General features: G+C 37.1%; 1 long non-coding RNA gene across 1 annotated transcript; it reads right to left on the bottom strand.

The window, feature by feature from the left end:
• Window positions 1-11,246: 11,246 nt before the first annotated feature.
• On the bottom strand, window positions 11,247-12,162 carry LOC145124409 (uncharacterized). The gene is made up of 3 exons (XR_013715614.1): window positions 12,067-12,162; window positions 11,664-11,778; window positions 11,247-11,430 (listed from the first exon to the last, which is right to left on the bottom strand). It is a non-coding gene; the product is annotated as an uncharacterized LOC145124409 (long non-coding RNA).
• Between the last annotated feature and the right edge of the window lie 5,048 nt (window positions 12,163-17,210).

Genomic DNA, 17,210 nt, shown 5'->3' with positions numbered 1-17,210 from the left:
AAGCTTGGAAGGAGAAAGAAGAAGTTGAAGAAGAAGAACTTGAGTAGCTTGAGCTCAAGGATCTGAGATAGCACCACCATGTAGCACTCATTTGAGGTAAAAAGATCACAACTTGCCTCTTGAATGCTTAGAACTATGATAATGGTGTTTTGGGACCTTTTTGGTCCCAAGAATGGATTTTTATGGTCCAAATTCGTTTTTAGGCTTAGGGTTGCCACCCTTAGTGCTATATGAGTCCCAAGAATAGAAAAGTTTCAATCTTGAAGGTCCTTTTGTGGCCATGCATGGGTTCTAGTCATTTCCATGGAAGATAGTTGGCATATTTCAAGTTTGGGTCCATTTGGTGGGTTGCAAGCCACCAAGTAATCGACTTTATGGATTAAGACACTTTAATGGACTCAGATATGTTTTTGGAGCTTAAGGTCTTAAGGGAATAAGCCATTTTGGAGTTTATGGCTTAACAGGGTAGTACGCTGGGCGCACAAGCCCGTACGCGCAGCGTACAAGCCATGCAGCCTGTATGCTTAGCGTACAGAAGAGTACGCCCTGCGTACTCACTGGATTCAGATTCTTCGTCGTTTGGGCCAATCTTTGGACTTCTTAGCTATTGGGCCTTAGTGGGCCATCATGAGTCAATCATTGGGCTAAGGACCTATTTGGTCCTAAGGGAAGGCCCATTTGAGGAGTTAGGCCCAATTTAGAAAATTGGGCCATTGGTGGGCTTGGAAAGGTTATATAGAATTGGACCATGGATGTTATAGAATTGGGCCTAGGTTATGGTCCAAATTAGATCAGGGGTAAAATGGTCATTTTACCCTAAGAAGGATTATTGGATTTTGACTAAGTGTTATTGTGATAATGATAGCCGGGGAGTCGTCGGAGCAGCCGTTAGAGATTCCTTACCGTGAGATTCTGCATTCAGCTTTGCAAGGTGAGTTTCCTCCTGTAGGAACGGGTCGAAGGCACCAATGTTGGCTCATTTATGTATGTTAGCATGTTCCAGATTAAGGTTTGATGCTTGGCAGTGCCCGATGTAGGTTTATATGTTTCTGGATTATGATTCGATGTCGGGCAGTGCCCGAGGAATGTTTGTATGCTTGATGTCTTCGTGATTCTTGCATGTGTCTGTATTGTATGTTTTCGGACTACGGTCCGATGCTGGGAAATGCTCGAGGAATGTTTGTATGCTTTCGGATTTCGGTCTGATGTCGGGCGGGGCCCGATGAATGTTTATATGTTTACGTTATGTGATTATTTATGTGTATTTGTTGATATGTTTGTATGTATACCGAGCTTTGCTCGATGCCGGGCGGGGCCCGATGCCGGGCGGGGCCCGATGCCGGACATTGTCCGATGCCGGGTGGGGCCCGATGAAGCGGGCAAGGCCCATGATATGTTATTATGTTATTATGTGATTATGCATATGGTATGTGGTAGTTTGGGGAGACTCACTAAGCTTCGTGCTTATAATTTTCAGTTTTGGTTTCAGGTACTTCCGGTGGCAAGGGGAAGAGCTCGGGATGACTGCATTGCACACACCACAATGTTTTAGCATGGGATGTTTACTCTGATATTTTGATATATGTTTTTGGATATGATGTTGGAGCTACTATGATTTACATTTTTGGATGAGATGACTTGATAAGTATGGTTTTATTTAATAATTAAAAATGAAATTTTTGGTCATGATTTTTGGGGTGTTTCACCAGATCCAGTTGTCGAAAGTGTTGAGCCTAGTGTTGTCGAACCCTCACATCCTGTTTCAAAATGCCTTCTTAAAATGCGGAAGTTAAAGCTAGAACTCATGATTATTCTTCTGAAGAAGGGATTGACCTGGTTAATGGAACCAAAAACAGACGGGCTGGTGAAACTGAAGAAGATGCTCCGAGTATTCAACAGATTGAGAAGGTACACTCTAAAACCATGTGCCAAAATAATTTTTCTCATCAGCGGGTGGTTTCACAACATTCTAATGAATCGTGTAGATCAAAAATTGGACCCATAACAACGATTTTTTGCCATCTAAGCCTCATAGATTTGAAGATTCTCCATTCAATAATCAAGTGATATTAGAGGAACATGTTATTGTCACTCAAAAAGATTCTATGTCTGATTCTACTACTATGATTGGAGGTAAAATACGAACTAGATCTTGGTACAAATTTTTTTCTAATGGTGGTGGGAAAGAATTTGAATGTAATTCTTACCTTCGAATGAGTAATTTTTTAGGATACGATGTACGGGGTAATAACTCCAAATCAAGCTTGAATATTGATAGAAAGGGTGCAAAGGCTTCAGTGTTGGTTAATGGTAGCCCTTCCTTGTAGTTCCAGATTAAGAGAGTTCTTCGACAAGGAGATCTATTATCTCCTTTCTTATTCATAATTGTTATGGAGGCCTTACATGTTGTTGTGCTAGATGCGACTAATGCAGATTTCATTAGAGGGATCAAGATTGGTAACCTTTTGGTCTCTCATTTTATATATGAAGATGATGTAATCTTTTTGACTGAATGGTCAACGGCTAACGTGGCAGGTATAATTCAGATTTTGGAGTGTTTTTATACAGTTTCGGGTTTAAAAATACACCTTCATAAATATGTCCTTTATGGGGTGGGTGTTAATAATGTTCCAATCAGAGCGACTGCAGTTTGTACAGGTTGTCGGCCGGGGAAACGACCTTTATGTTATCTTGGTCTTCCAGTGGGCTCTTCTATGTCTTTGATTCGAAATTGGAATACCATTATTGACAAGTTTAAGTCTAAATTATCCATGTGGAAGACAAATATGCTTTCCATGGGAGGTCGTGCTACATTGATTACTTCCGTTTTGGGCTCGACTACTTGTCCCTTTTTCGCATGCCTATTCAAGTCAAGAAAAAAATTAGAATCCTTACATTCTCAATTCTTTTGGGGAGAAGAAGAAAATTCTAAAAAAATTCCTTGGATATCTTAGAATTTAGTTATTGCTTCTAAAGAAAAAGGCGGAATCCAAATCGGTAGACTTGACGCTTTAAACTATGCTTTAATGTTGAAATGGAGGTGGCGTTTTATTAACGAGACTGGTTCTTTATGGGTGAATCTTATTTCAGAAATTTATGGTAAAAATAATAAAAAAATCCATTTTATGATAGTCTTATTCGCGGTGGTGGTGGCTGGGCTTGTATAGTTGGTTATATTAATACCATGCATGAGAAATGTACTATTCCTTTATCCTCCCTTAGAATACGAATTGGAGATGGGAGATCTACGAGTTTTCGGTCTGATATTTGGATAGGTGATTTACCTCTAAAGTCTCGTTTTCATAGACCTTTTCAATTTGAGACTATAAAAGATTGTTCAGTTCATGATCGACTAGTTAGTGGTCGTAGTTGGGCTTGGATTCGGCTTATTACAGGTGGGGTTGACCAGTCTCAGCTGGATGATTTAAATCGTCTCATTGATGATTTTGAAATCTCTAATGATAGTAACTGCTGGAAATGGAATATAGATGGCATAAAAGACTTTAATATGTGCACGAATAGAAGATATATTGATAATGTTACGCTACCGGACACTAGTACTCCTACTAGATGGAACCGATTTCTATGGTGTGGTTTACTTGATAGGTTACCTACTAGATGAAATTTGAGCCTTAAGGGGTCGCAGTTAACTCCCTATTATGTCCTGTTTGTTCAATGACAGTAGAAAGACTTGACCACCTTCTTATTTTTTTGTAGCTTATGTTGGTGATTTTAGTGTCACCATATCATTTTAAGTAACTGGAACTAACATGTGAGCTAAAGGGCTTCATAATGTAGCATCTGGGATTTTCCAGGTATTATTAAACATTTTAAATTGAAGAATGGAATGGTTTGTTTTGGGCTTTGACCTTTGGGCCTTATTAATGGACTGGGGAAGTGACGTACGCGGGGCGCACATAGCCATGTATGCCCAGCATACTCGTGAGAATGAACCGCGGAGGCCAGGTGCGTACGCCCAGCGTACCAGGAGTACGCCCAGCATACTAGGAGTATGCCCAACGTACATTAAACCCTAAAATTTATGGTTTACTCCCTATATAAAGAACATAGCTCCTGTTTGTTCAGCCTCCCCTCACTCTTACCCAACCACCACGAAAACCCTAGCTCCCTTTGTGTGCCTTTGTGTTCTAGAAGCCATTTGAGAGTGCTTTTGGTGTTGTTTTAGTGAGAAAAGAAGAAAGGAGCTCAAAGAAGAAGCAAGGATCCACCAAGAGCTTGTAGATCCTGAGGTTTGACACCATTTCTGACTCCTTTGAGGTATCAAGCTCCATACTTGACCATTGTATGCTTAGATTTGTTTATTTGGGGGGGTTTTTATGTCCTTTTTGACCCCATTGTTGGGAGTGTTTGAGTATTGTTGGTTCCAGAGCATAAGAACTGTCCTTTTGGGCTCTTAGAGGCACTAAGAACCATAAAAATCGGACCTTGATGGTTAAGCCATAACCATGCAAGTGTTATTGGGTCTTAAAGTTTGTTAAAAGGACCAAAATCATGTTTTGACCCCAACCTTGCATGCAAGCACATAAAGTTTGTGACTTTATGGTCTAGGAGGTCTTAAAGGACCTGGATCTGCATTTTGGATGTAAAGACTTAACTGATTAAGTCATGGATGAAGTCCCAAAGAAGTTGGTCAGTACGCTGGGCGTACTCCCTGGTACGTCACGCGTACTGGGTCAACTACCCGATCTGGTCAAGGCCAGCGTACGCTGGGCGTACATGCCAAGTATGCCGCGCGTACGCATGCAGAATGAGTGTTTTGGGCTTTGGGGCCTTAAGAAAATGGGCCTGGACTTATGGGCCCAGTGGCCCACTGGGAAGTATAATTCTGGACTTGGGAATCTGAATTTAGTGTATTGGGCCTATTGGGCCACAATTAGACCCCTTGGAACCATTATATTAGGACTTGAACTTTTGGGCCATTTGGGGGTTAAGGCCCAATTCAGAAATTGGGCAATTAGTGGGCCCTTAGGGAGCCCTTATTAGGCCATATGAGGGCTGGACTTCATAAGCTAGAATTTGGAACTTATGTATGTTCCAATTGGAACGAGGGGTAAAATGGTCATTTTACCCTAAGCAGTGTTGTGGATTCTGATTGAGTATTATTATTATTATGATACCTGGGAGTAATCGGAGCAGCTGTTAGAGGTTACTTTTCGTGAGATTCGACACTCAGCTTTACGAGGTGAGTTACCTTCCAGTAGTGGTGGGTCTACGGCCACAATGTCGGCCCACTAGTAGGAGTTGTTTGTTAGATGATTGTCTTTGTGATATTCATCTAGGTTTGCTGCTACCTGTTATGTTTTCTGTACGAGCATGATATGATGTTACGTGATGATGGTAGTAGTGGGGGGAGATAGTCCCCGAGTTACCGGCCGATAGGGCCGAAGGGGTAGTTTAATACCCAATTATGCTAGATTATGATTACGTGACTGTATGTGATAGACCGGTCGAGAGGACCGAAGGGGTAGGACAACACCCAGATATGCTAGGAAAGGTCACCGGTCGAGAGGACCGAAGGGGTAGGCCATCAACCAAATATGCTAGGCAAGGTCACCGGTCGAGAGGATCGAAGGGGTAGGTCGGGCACCCAGATATGCCTGGCAGCATGTATGAATGTGTTTGTATGGTATGTGGTATGATGGGGGAACTCACTAAGCTTCGTTCTTACAGTTTTCAGTTTTGTTTCAGGTACCTCTTCAGCGAAGGGGAAGGAGCCGGCGCGGTAGCGGCACATCACACTCACGCATGATTTCCGCATTGAGTTTCTGGGATTGTACTCTGATTATTATTATTATTACTACCTGATGATATGTTTTTGAAACACGACATAATGGTTTTATGAATTGATATAATATTAGAAATGTTTGGCAAATGATTTTATATGATTACTTAATTAAAAATGAAATTTTCAGCCTCGAAAATTGGGATGTTACACATAATTTGCACTCTAATATATGTACGGGGTTTTGCGGAGTGCACGCATGTATACGATCGAATTAGAAGCCGGTTCGACGACTAGTCGGGGGTCCGGGGGCAGCGTCCCTGGGTCCGGGGTTTCCAAAGGAGCAGCGCCCCAAAACCTCACCGAATTTTACATATGGGAACATAGTAGAAAATTCAATTTCTTGAGGGTGATTATGGTAAAACTAACAAAACTCGTTAGTTTTGATAACCCTAAATCCTCTTTAAATCCGGATTATCCTGACTTGCTTCCAAAGCGACTAATGACAGCCCAACCCTAATAAAACCCTAATCTCGTTTAATATATAAACAACTCTTCCTTCTCAGAAGAGGGTTACGAATTTTAGCTCTCGTTTTCATCAAACTCTCACAAAATCTCTCTAGCAAATTGGCTTACGATTTCTGTGCCTAGAACTGTAAGTGTCCACTTGGATTATCCTAGGCTGAATTTCTTGCAACCCAGACATATGGTAGAAATATCAGTTCGGAAAGTGTACTCACGATCCAAGTTGGTATCCAGATCTCCACCGCAAACCCTAAATTTTCTTACATCTTATGGACCAAAGTGTTTAAATGGTGTGATATAGTGAAACTGAACTGGTGGACGTAGATGAATATTTTTGCTTGGATTGATGACTTACTAGGTGGAGTGAAGAAACGAGATACTATGGAAGCTATTATTGTTGTGGGGTTTTGGTTAATATGGAGATTTCAGAATGACTTGATATTTTGTGAAGATATTCCGAAAAAGGATATGATTTTTGATAACTTAGTTGATATTTCTTTTAATTAGTTTATTTTTAGAAACTCTAATGTTTTCGCTAGATGAGTTCATTGGTTCTCAAACCCTTTTTTAGCTTTATTTTTGTAATTTTCTAGCTTCTTGTTAGTATTTCTTTATAAAATTCAGTCGTTAAAAAAAATGAAAAGGTTTCAATGATCCTATTTATATTGAGCATTATGCAATAAAGTTATGGTAGAAAATCATATTAAACTTAAATTAAACATAATTTAAAGAAAAAAATAGATTTGCGAAAAAAAAGTCTATAAAAGGTTTCTCTCTTTAACATGGAAAAAGCTGGTCAAATATAAAATAAGTAATTAATATAACTACTCTTTAAAAAATATTTTATGCAAGTATTAGGTATTTAAAGTTTTTGATAGAAAAAACACATACTTAAGCAGCTGAAAATAATTATAATGGAAAAAAGAATTAAAAAATATATATATAGCGATTCACAAGATTACAACTGTCTAATTAATTGTGAAACCAAATTCAATGAAACCAACCGTACTTTATAAGGATATAAAGAAAAACGAACTATGAGACGGAAAATATGTAATTTTGATATATTTGGCGGATTGATACAAATTTACATTATTATATAGAAAAAAAAGGACAATTTCAAAGATATATTAGTATTCATATTGAGCATTACCCACTATAACTATGATAGAAAATCACAATTAAGCATAAACTAAACATAATTTTTTAAAAAATATTAATAAAATTAGATTTGTTGATTAAGCTCTATGAAAGATCTCTTTCTTACACAGAGAAAACATGTCAGCAGTAGATAATAAAAAAACTAACATAACTATTATTCAGGCTTGAAAAAATTTATATATATAATGTGTAAAAGTTATACATTTGAAAATGTAATATTTATAAAACATATTTAAAAAATTAATATTTTTAGCAATTAAATAAGGGATAGTGATTAAACTAATCTTAATTAACGAGTTAATTTACAAAAAACAATTTTTTTTTCCATTTTTTGAAAAATAACTAATTTGTCCGAAAAACATGCATTCTGGAGTACTTACGTATGTTCCAGACTCGCATAAAATTATATGATGTATGAGGTAAAACAAGTCTGGAATTTGATGTGTCAGCGATAGGTACAATTCAAGACTAACATCGTATATTCCAGACTAGATATTTCATAATCACATCTTTTCACAAATAAACAAATACAACCTTTGTTTCCATTATTTCTTTCATTACAACTAAGAATTCGTAATAGCCTATTCATCTTAAAAAATAATTTCATCATATGAACTTTCATGAAGGAAGCTTTGCCAACCCTTCTTTTTAATGTCATAATATTCAAATAACTAACCCCTAAACTTTTACACATATCAAGAAATATGTGAACAAACGTTTTTGCGTTTTGCTTTGTCACTTTGGGATATGTTATAAGATACTTTTGTAATACATTACTCATTTGTTTGTAATTACAATTTCATTAATATTGTTATCATTCACTGGTGTAATAATTTGAAGATTTATACATTTTTGATTTGCATGGTATCAATGATCTTTATAGGTAGTATCTTTCTAAAAAGAAACTACTTATGCAAAATATTCATAGCGGTTGTGAATGGCAGAAACTATTAGACCTTGTCACTAGTATTGTTTGGATATGAGTATATGACACAAAGTTTCACATCTTGGTCATGGTTCCTATTAGAGTTAAAGGAATGCATAGGGGGTTAGGGGAGTTGCATTCATGACCAATATGTCTTATTACACTAATATTTCCGTAGTGATGTCTTCCAATATTCATATTGTGGGTATTGTTGTCGGATTTTGTTTATGAAGTTGATATCTAGGACTGGAAAAGCTCGAGTAGTCGAAGGTTTGTTCCGTCACACATGCAAATCTTATAAATCAAAATACCTTTAGAGAACTTTAAGTTTTTTGTTTTTATACTTTTATATAATCTTACACCTATGAATTGTGACATGAATGACAAGAACATTTTAACTGTCTTTAAGAGACTTTTACCAACGGAAGTTTTGAATTTTCATCCATATCTATGTTTTGGATATATCTATCGATCCAATCATATATGATCATAAACAATTCATAATGAAAAAGACAACAAAATGGATCATTAATTGATCTAAATAATCAAACTTAATGATGGTCCATATTCATGAGGGACTACAAAAACTAACAATGACCATAGATTTAATTGGTGATTATGTATCTCGTATTAGGTAAAGTTTAGGTAAATTAGATGGAATGATTATTTCAACTTTCTTTTTTTTTAACTTATAGATCCTTGAAATAAGTTTATTAATTAACTAGAGGGGTTTCCCGTGCGTTGCACGGGACGGAAGGTGTTCATTTTGTCAAATGAAATATGTTGCTTGTATTATCCATAGTAAAGTACATTGCTATTATGTGTAAACCGCCATCAATCGGATGAGCAGAAATGCAATGTAAGTCATGATAGTAAAAGAAGTAAAACGCTATATTTGAATAGATTTTCAAAAACAATGAAAGCACAATCTTATATCCGGGTAGTTTTAAATGAAAGTACAATGTAATCTACAACAGATGTAGAAAGAACATTCTATTGATGCGAAAAAAAAATCATCTTTTGACCGATTTATGCAACCGAGACAAACTATTTTGTCTGGAAAGCATATTCTATTTAACAAAAGTGTAACTTATAACTTGTATTGAGCAGAGCCATCGAGTAATGAAAATTTTTGAAGAGGGATAACACATGTCTGTCCATACTTTCCTTCCCTGTTAAAAAAAGTGAGAAACAACGAAATCAAATAAGCATATATAGTAGTTCTTCTATTTGAAGCTACCGCAAGGTTCTTCTTGATCATTAAAATTTAAAACATAAAATTTCACATAAGAAGTTAAGAACTTGGTACCTTACCTTTCAGAGTAGCAAAATCCCGAACCTACGAAAAGAAAGCTTAAGCGTCAGTGATCCAACAATGGGATCTATCCAGTTTCATATATTGGAATTTGGAAACCTGAAAAAAAAAACAGATATGAAGTTTGACATAGAAAAAATTAAAATTGCACATCAAACCGATGTATAACGAAAGAAATAACAATGCACTTCCATTTTTTTCTTAATTATATATAAAGCTTAGATACTAATAGAGATCAAATTTACCAGATTCACTTACAGATCCGGAACCTTGAATTGACTGTTAAGTCACTTGGGGCCAAACCTTGAAACCATGAAACATATGTTAGTCTTCTACCCATATCCAAACTAATATAAGCAAAAGAAAAACAACTAAATGTCTGCTGATCCATCATTATAACCTGCAAAAAACAACAAATTTCACATAAAATTCAACAGAATCATCAAAATATAAATGTTTGTTATTGTACAAATAAAGGGGAGATACATTCAAAATAAGTAAACCAACAGGGGAGGCAATAGGGGAGGCAATGAGCATTGACTTGAAACACATAATGATAAAAGCAATATGTGGATCTGTGGTGACGTATCATTCACCTTAACATGAATTTCCAATAAAAGAACCTGTAATTGGTTATAAATAAATTAATTATAATAACAGTTTGCACAATAAAATAAAGAAATGCAGAAATAAAAAAAAGAAAATATACTTTCATTTCCACCCAGCTTGTTAATTTGCATCCACGAATGCTTTCATGAAGTTCTGTGTCTGACACATTTTTGGCTTGTTTCGGGACCCACTCCCACATGATGATGATGATCGTGTCATTAGGCCGCATAACTCTCCAGGTGATGCAGAAACTGTCTTTTTGACTTGCATTGACTTTGTGGATAATCCCCTACAAGAAGTTCTAGCTTAAATAATCATAATTTACAAAGTAATTTACACAATTAATAGCTGTTACCATAATTATATAACTTTTAAAAGTTTTAGTGATTGATACGTTTGGCATCAGAATATTCTTTTGGTGAGACAAATCATCATCTATTGTTGTTGTTGGTAGCCATTACTTCTTCTTCACTGCCCTGAAAATCAATCAAAAAAACAAAACAGCACAAAATATAATTCATATTTTTTTTAACATTGAAAACATATCAAGATTGAAAATGTAGTATTCCAAGTTATGTCCGTTTTGTTTATGGAGCATGAAATATGGCGAGAGAACATGCAAACTACAAATCCATAATATGTTTTGTCCCTGCTCCATTTGTAAATAGTGGAGTGATCATATCTAAGGAAAATATAATCAACAAATAACAAAAGAAAATTAGATAAATAAACCAACTTTGTGCCTAAGTAGCTTACTCTTATAATGATTGTCGACTACCGTTTAACATTGTTGACATAACCTAAAAAGCTAAAGCATTATAATCAGTCTTAAAACAAAGCATACAAATTTTGTTAAAACTGACTTCATGTGCAATGAAATGCACCTGTCAAAATTAACAAAGTTATGAAGGAGTTGATTTACATACTTCTCATATGAAGCAAGTGCTATTAGGTCAGGTTGTGGTTCCTCAACCTACAAAATGCATAATCTTGATAAAGTCAAACAAAAATATCAAACAGGTGGCATGCAAGGGGATATAAAAAAACAATTACTGACCGTTTGGTTTTTGTAGAACCTTTCTTTTCCCCCTTTTGTTTATTATTCCTGAATCAGGTTGTCGGGTACTCTTCATTCTCCGTTGGTGGTGGCATCTAAGAGACGATGAAAGAATCAAAAAATTAATTGTCATGCGTTTAACAGATGAAGAAAATATAAACACAATTAAATTTCATGAATAGAGACAATGGATGAAACTTGTTTGCAAATTGAAACAATATATCCCCAAGACATAACTGCGGTATTTTCTTTTCAGTAGTTCATATCGATGTTGGATTCAAAAATTGGTATTGTTGGTCTCACAAATCCAACTACATAAAGTGATTACCTGATAAGGAAGGACCTTCATGGGAAAAAGTAAAAGGCATGTTATTTAGCAGCACCAAAAAAAACACTTGTTTCAAACTTTGTCATTCTTCTTTGTAAACTCCTGAAAGTGATTTCTTAAACAAAATCAACAGAATTGGTCATTAGCATCAAATTAGGGTAATTAATTTAAAACATGCATCAGATGAAGGTGGCCCATATATTAAAATTAGGCATTTGGTGCATAATGACGTTAATGAAAATGGTTGAGCGTAAAGATGGGGAATTAACAGATAATAAATGATTTTTTTTTTCTGGAAATTTAAAAGCTCTTGCATTTCTTAATCCCAGGTTAAAAAGAGAGAGTTAATTGAAAATAACTCTAACTTAATCACTCAAAATTGAAATCATTAGATGTTTTTTACCTGGCTATCAAAGTTTTCTGATCCCTTAATACCAGCGATGTGTTGAATCGATTGCTGAAACTTTGTCGATTCCTAGTCCTGAAGCGATTGTCCTCTTCCATCTAAAACGTGAAGGATAGGATCAGTTGAAGCGGTGGAGAAAGTTTAGAGATAAGAAAGGGTTCTTCTATTCATAGACGAAGCAGAAGCAGAGGCGGAAACAATACATAAACCATAAAAGAAGATGGAAAGACGAACCCGAAACGGAAGGGAAGGACGGAAGCGGAATTGGAAGACTGAATTGAATCGATTGCTGAAATCATTCAGTTCTCTTGCGTAAACCCCAAATTAAACTACCTGGTAGTAAATCTGCGATTATGCCCTGTGCCTCCCAGATTCTTCCAATAATCCTCGACAAACGCCGACTTTTCCTCAAATATCCTCATAAAACAAACACATAACAGTTATAGACAAAAAATAACATCGAATCAAAAGAAAGCAACAAACATAAATTAAACTGAGAAAGAGACGGATTGTGGTGGTGAGAAGATGAAGCAATCTGAGCTCAATCGTGGATATATATACTCTTCTGAATTTTGAAAGCTGGTTTCTTGAGACCAAATTTTGGATCTGGAGCTGATGTTTGGAAGCGTTCACAGAAGCGGTATGGGTTGGTAGGCGTCGACCTCATCGGTTGATCTCTCCGGTTCATCGACAATCGACGGTGAGGAGGTGGGTCGATGAATCGGAGCACCAGTCGGAGAAGACAGGTGTCGCTCATCGCAGGGACGTTAGCGATTGAAAGCCCTAATCTTCAGCTTCGCTTTGAGGTCGAGAATCGGTTTGTAGTATCACAACCACCACCACTCCACTGCCATGATGCCTTACTGCCATCGTTGACCCTCCCACCTTGCCACCTTCATCTGACCAAGAGCATCGACAAACGTCATCGCCACCAATTTCCTTCGTGTTTCTTCTCTATCTTCTTTATCGAGATCTTTCATCTCGTCATTGATTAATTTTTTCAGCAGATCGATCAACTCGGAGAAGACAAAGTTGCATGATCGATCGACTCGGAGAAGACAAAGTTGCATGCTGAGGGCGGAGGTCGAGCAGATCGAGTGGAGCCCTAATCGAAATACAGAAGGAGGTGGAAAGGAAAAGGATGAGGTATGTAGAAGGTTGAAGCGGTCAAAGCGGTGGAAGGATCTGGAACTAAAAAGGAGCGGTGTATCGATAACCCACTAAACTTATATACATTAATGACATTATTAAGGGACCAAACTGTAATTCAATAAAAGAAGCGGACCACTTCTGTCACATAATAAACAGGGACCAGTTCTGCCAACAACTTAGGAACTTTACTGTTCCTAACTTTCATTTCTTTAATATATATATATATATATATATATATATATAATAATAATAATAATAATAATAATAATAATAATAATTATACAATTTGATTCCTTATTCGATGTTAATGGGTTGGAAGGGTTGCAATTTGTCTTAGCATTGAAGAGATGTTTAGTATGAATCATGTGGACTTCTTAGATCAAATGTATCAAAATTGAAGAAAAAAATTCCAAAGCAACTTTTTTCTTATTAAGGTAACTATACAATATTCTAAACTTAAATGATAATAATATAAAGATATCTTGATAGTAGACATACAGATCAGTGATGTCTACTACAGATGCAAGCTCAAAAATATATTTGTACTTTGGTATTTAATATCACCATATAGTGTGCATCTCAAAAATATCTTTGTACTTTGGTATTTAATATCACCATATAGTATAGACTAAACTGCACAAATGGTCCCTGTGGTTTGTCGAAAATTGCCACTTTGGTGCAAAAAGGTTTGGACTAGCACCAGTGGTCCAAAAGTTTGATTTTGTTGCGAGTTTGGTCCAATTTAATTTGAATTTTTTTAAAATGACAGATTTGCCCTTCTTTAATTTTATTTTCTATTTTTTTATTTTGTTATATTTCTGATTTAAATTAAACAAAAAAGAAGAAAAAGAAATCTATTTCCAGTCCTCCTTCCTGTAAACAACACCACCACCACCGATCACCATTTCCTCTCTCTCTCTCTCTCTCTCTCTCTCGTTGGAACACCTCCGATCTCAACCCTCACCAGCATGCTCTTTGTTTCTTCTTCGGCGATGGAAACAGATCTGCAAATGAGGGTTTGCTTCGAGCCAGGTTTTGCTGAGGAACAATCAAGTCGAAGGAGAAGATGAAAGGCGGTGAGAGGTAATATGTTTGCTTCTGACGGTTGTATCCTACAAACCGACTTCCAGATCTGGACGGAGGAGGATCTGAATCGTTGCCACCAGATCTGTCGATTCAGGCTTTGTAAGGATGCATTTCAGATTCTCGGAGGTGGCTTCATCTAGAAACCCTCAAGATCGACGACGTTCCAGATCTGTACATATCGTTGTCTTTACAAATCGATGATAGCTTCGTCTGGAAACTTGAGCCACAAACGTCGCCTCCATCTCTCGCTCATTCTCCAGCGAGTCTTGTTTGATGGGTTTGAGCCATAAGAACTTTCCTATGTGCACATTCAAACCCTAATGCTTGGATCTAGGTTTCTCTAATTGATCATGCAATATATCCAAGTCTTGCAAACCCTAGATCTAGTGTAAACAATTCAAAGTTGACATAAGAATTCAGATCTAGATAAATACCTTTTGTTGCTTGCTTGAATATTGTTGTTCTTGGAGCTTAGAGTCACAATTGTCACTCCTCTAATGGCTTACAAACACCAACTAGCAAGAGGATGATTTGGAGAGATGATATAGGCACAAAATCGGCTCTTGGAACTCTTTAAGGTTTCTGGTAGCCGATTTCTGTAGCCCTTGGGGTCTTTAAATACTTGAGCTCCTAGGGTTACATCCTGAAACCCTAATTGGATAACTTAGGCCTTAAGCAGTCCAAGGATCCTTCTAGATTGAGGCTTGGACGAATTCAAGGAGTCCATACACCTTAATTTCGTCCACCCTATAATCCATAAGGATCCACAGCCCAAAACTAACTATCACACAATTGACAGTTCCAGTCCCCTTTATTTAATTAACCTCTTTTAGTCACCAAATTAATTCCTAATTAATCTATGACTAATATGATTATTCCTTTAATATATTATTCTCATAATATATTAATATAATAATATCTTCTCTCTCTTCATAAATCACCCTGTCAAGTTGCTATGGTGAAGGCAACCCAAAAGGACCATGCACAACCGGGTCAAGTACTTACCAAATATAGTTACGGGCTTAGACACTAATCCAACAGTCTCCCACTTGGATAAGTCTAGTAACTATAAATGCAAGCACAATCCGATTAGCAATCGTAGCTCTCAAAGACGCTGCCAAACTCTGATCTTATCAGTAACCTGTCCTTCAGATAAGGGATCGTATAATCCTCTGTTCTAGATATCGCGGACAATTACATGGAACATTGTCATACTCATTGTCCAGCAGTTGGTTTCTCGATCTCAGATTCATTTGACATAGAACTTAATTGAACACATCAATTCAGTCCTGACCGGGCCCGACACATAAGTCAAATCAAATCATCGAGGGGCCCTGATATCGCTTTTACCCTCTTAGGATAAAAGGAACAGATAAACTTCGACTTATATGCATTTACTATCCACTAATCAAATCATACACAACAATGCGTTTTATAATATCAAGTTACTGATGCGTTTACGCATTATCAATGCACAACCAATTAGTAAACAATAAACCATATATCTAGGTTTTAAGACTATATGATATTACAATCTTGCGATCACTCGTGATAAATTCCATGAAGTGATTCCAGCAAGTGTGGGTTTATTCCAATGCTCAAATCAAGTTCATAAGCACTCATGAATGTTGTAGCAATCTTTTGCTATGTCTAATACACTTTAGACAATCTACACACCAATTCATGACAGTCTTCATTCATACCTACTTCCAACATATGAACGACGGTGGATCGTTCGAATAATTCGATTATTATCAAATAACTCAATTACTTAGGAAGTCAAAACATGCAAAATGAAACAACAGGTAAATGATTAACATAAGACAGTAACATTACTAATAAATAACACTTCTTTATTTAATCATCAAATGTTAATTACAATTTATCTATCACACGTTTCTAAACTATCTAATCTAAACTAATATCGTCCTTTAGCCCGATGCTCCTAGCGTGCTGCAAGTGCTTAACCCTGCTCTGTCCCTTCGTAAGCGGATCTGCTGGGTTATCTTCTGACGATACCCTCTTAACTACGAGGAGTCCTTCTTCCACCCGATGTCGAATAAAGTGATATTTTATGTCGATATGTCGAGATCTACCGTGATCTCTTGGTTCCTTGGTCAAGGCAACCGCTCCTTCATTATCACAGAAAATCTCCATGGGCTCCTTTATGGCTGGCACAACTCCAAGGTCTCCAATGAAGTTCTTCAACCATATCGCCTCCTTTGACGCTTCGCTCGCCGCTATATACTATGATTTACACGTTGAATCAGCTACAGTTTCCTGTTTGGAACTTTTCCAAGTCACTGCTCCTCCAGTGAGGGTAAAGACCCAGCCCGACTGCGAACGATAGTTGTCCCTGTCGGTCTGAAAACTGGCGTCACTGTACCCTCGCACTTTTAAGTCATCACTCCCACCGAGGACTAGAAATCATTCCTTGGTCCTCCGAAGGTACTTAAGAATATTCTTCACCGCGATCCAATGCGCTCTGCCAGGGTTCCCTTGATATCTGCTGACCATGCTCAAAGCGAATGCCACATCAGGGAGAGCCAACTGCAGAAGCGTAAGGTACTCGGCTCATCTCTGCTATCTCGACTTCAGTACTCGGACTTTGAGTCTTACTCAACTTGGCATTACTTTTGATTGGTAACTCCCCTTTCTTTGAATTCTCCATACTAAAACGTTTTAGTACCTTTTCCAAGTAAGTATTCTGACTAAGTCCTATTAGTCTCTTACTTCTGTTTCTCACTATCCTTATTCCCAAAATATAGGAAGCCTCTCCGAGGTCCTTCATAGCGAAGCACTTCCCAAGCCAGCACTTAACCTCCTGCAGTGTCGGAATGTCGTTTCCTATGAGTAGTATGTCGTCGACATACAATACGAGAAAGCTTACTACACTCCCACTG

The sequence above is a fragment of the Lactuca virosa genome, chromosome 7 (assembly GCF_052849685.1).
Source record: "Lactuca virosa cultivar CGN04683 chromosome 7, Lactuca_virosa_CGN04683_v6, whole genome shotgun sequence".
NCBI classification, from domain to species: domain Eukaryota; kingdom Viridiplantae; phylum Streptophyta; class Magnoliopsida; order Asterales; family Asteraceae; genus Lactuca; species Lactuca virosa.
The sequence above is the reverse complement of the archived record's forward strand: the minus strand, read 5'-3'. Positions and strand labels throughout refer to the sequence as shown.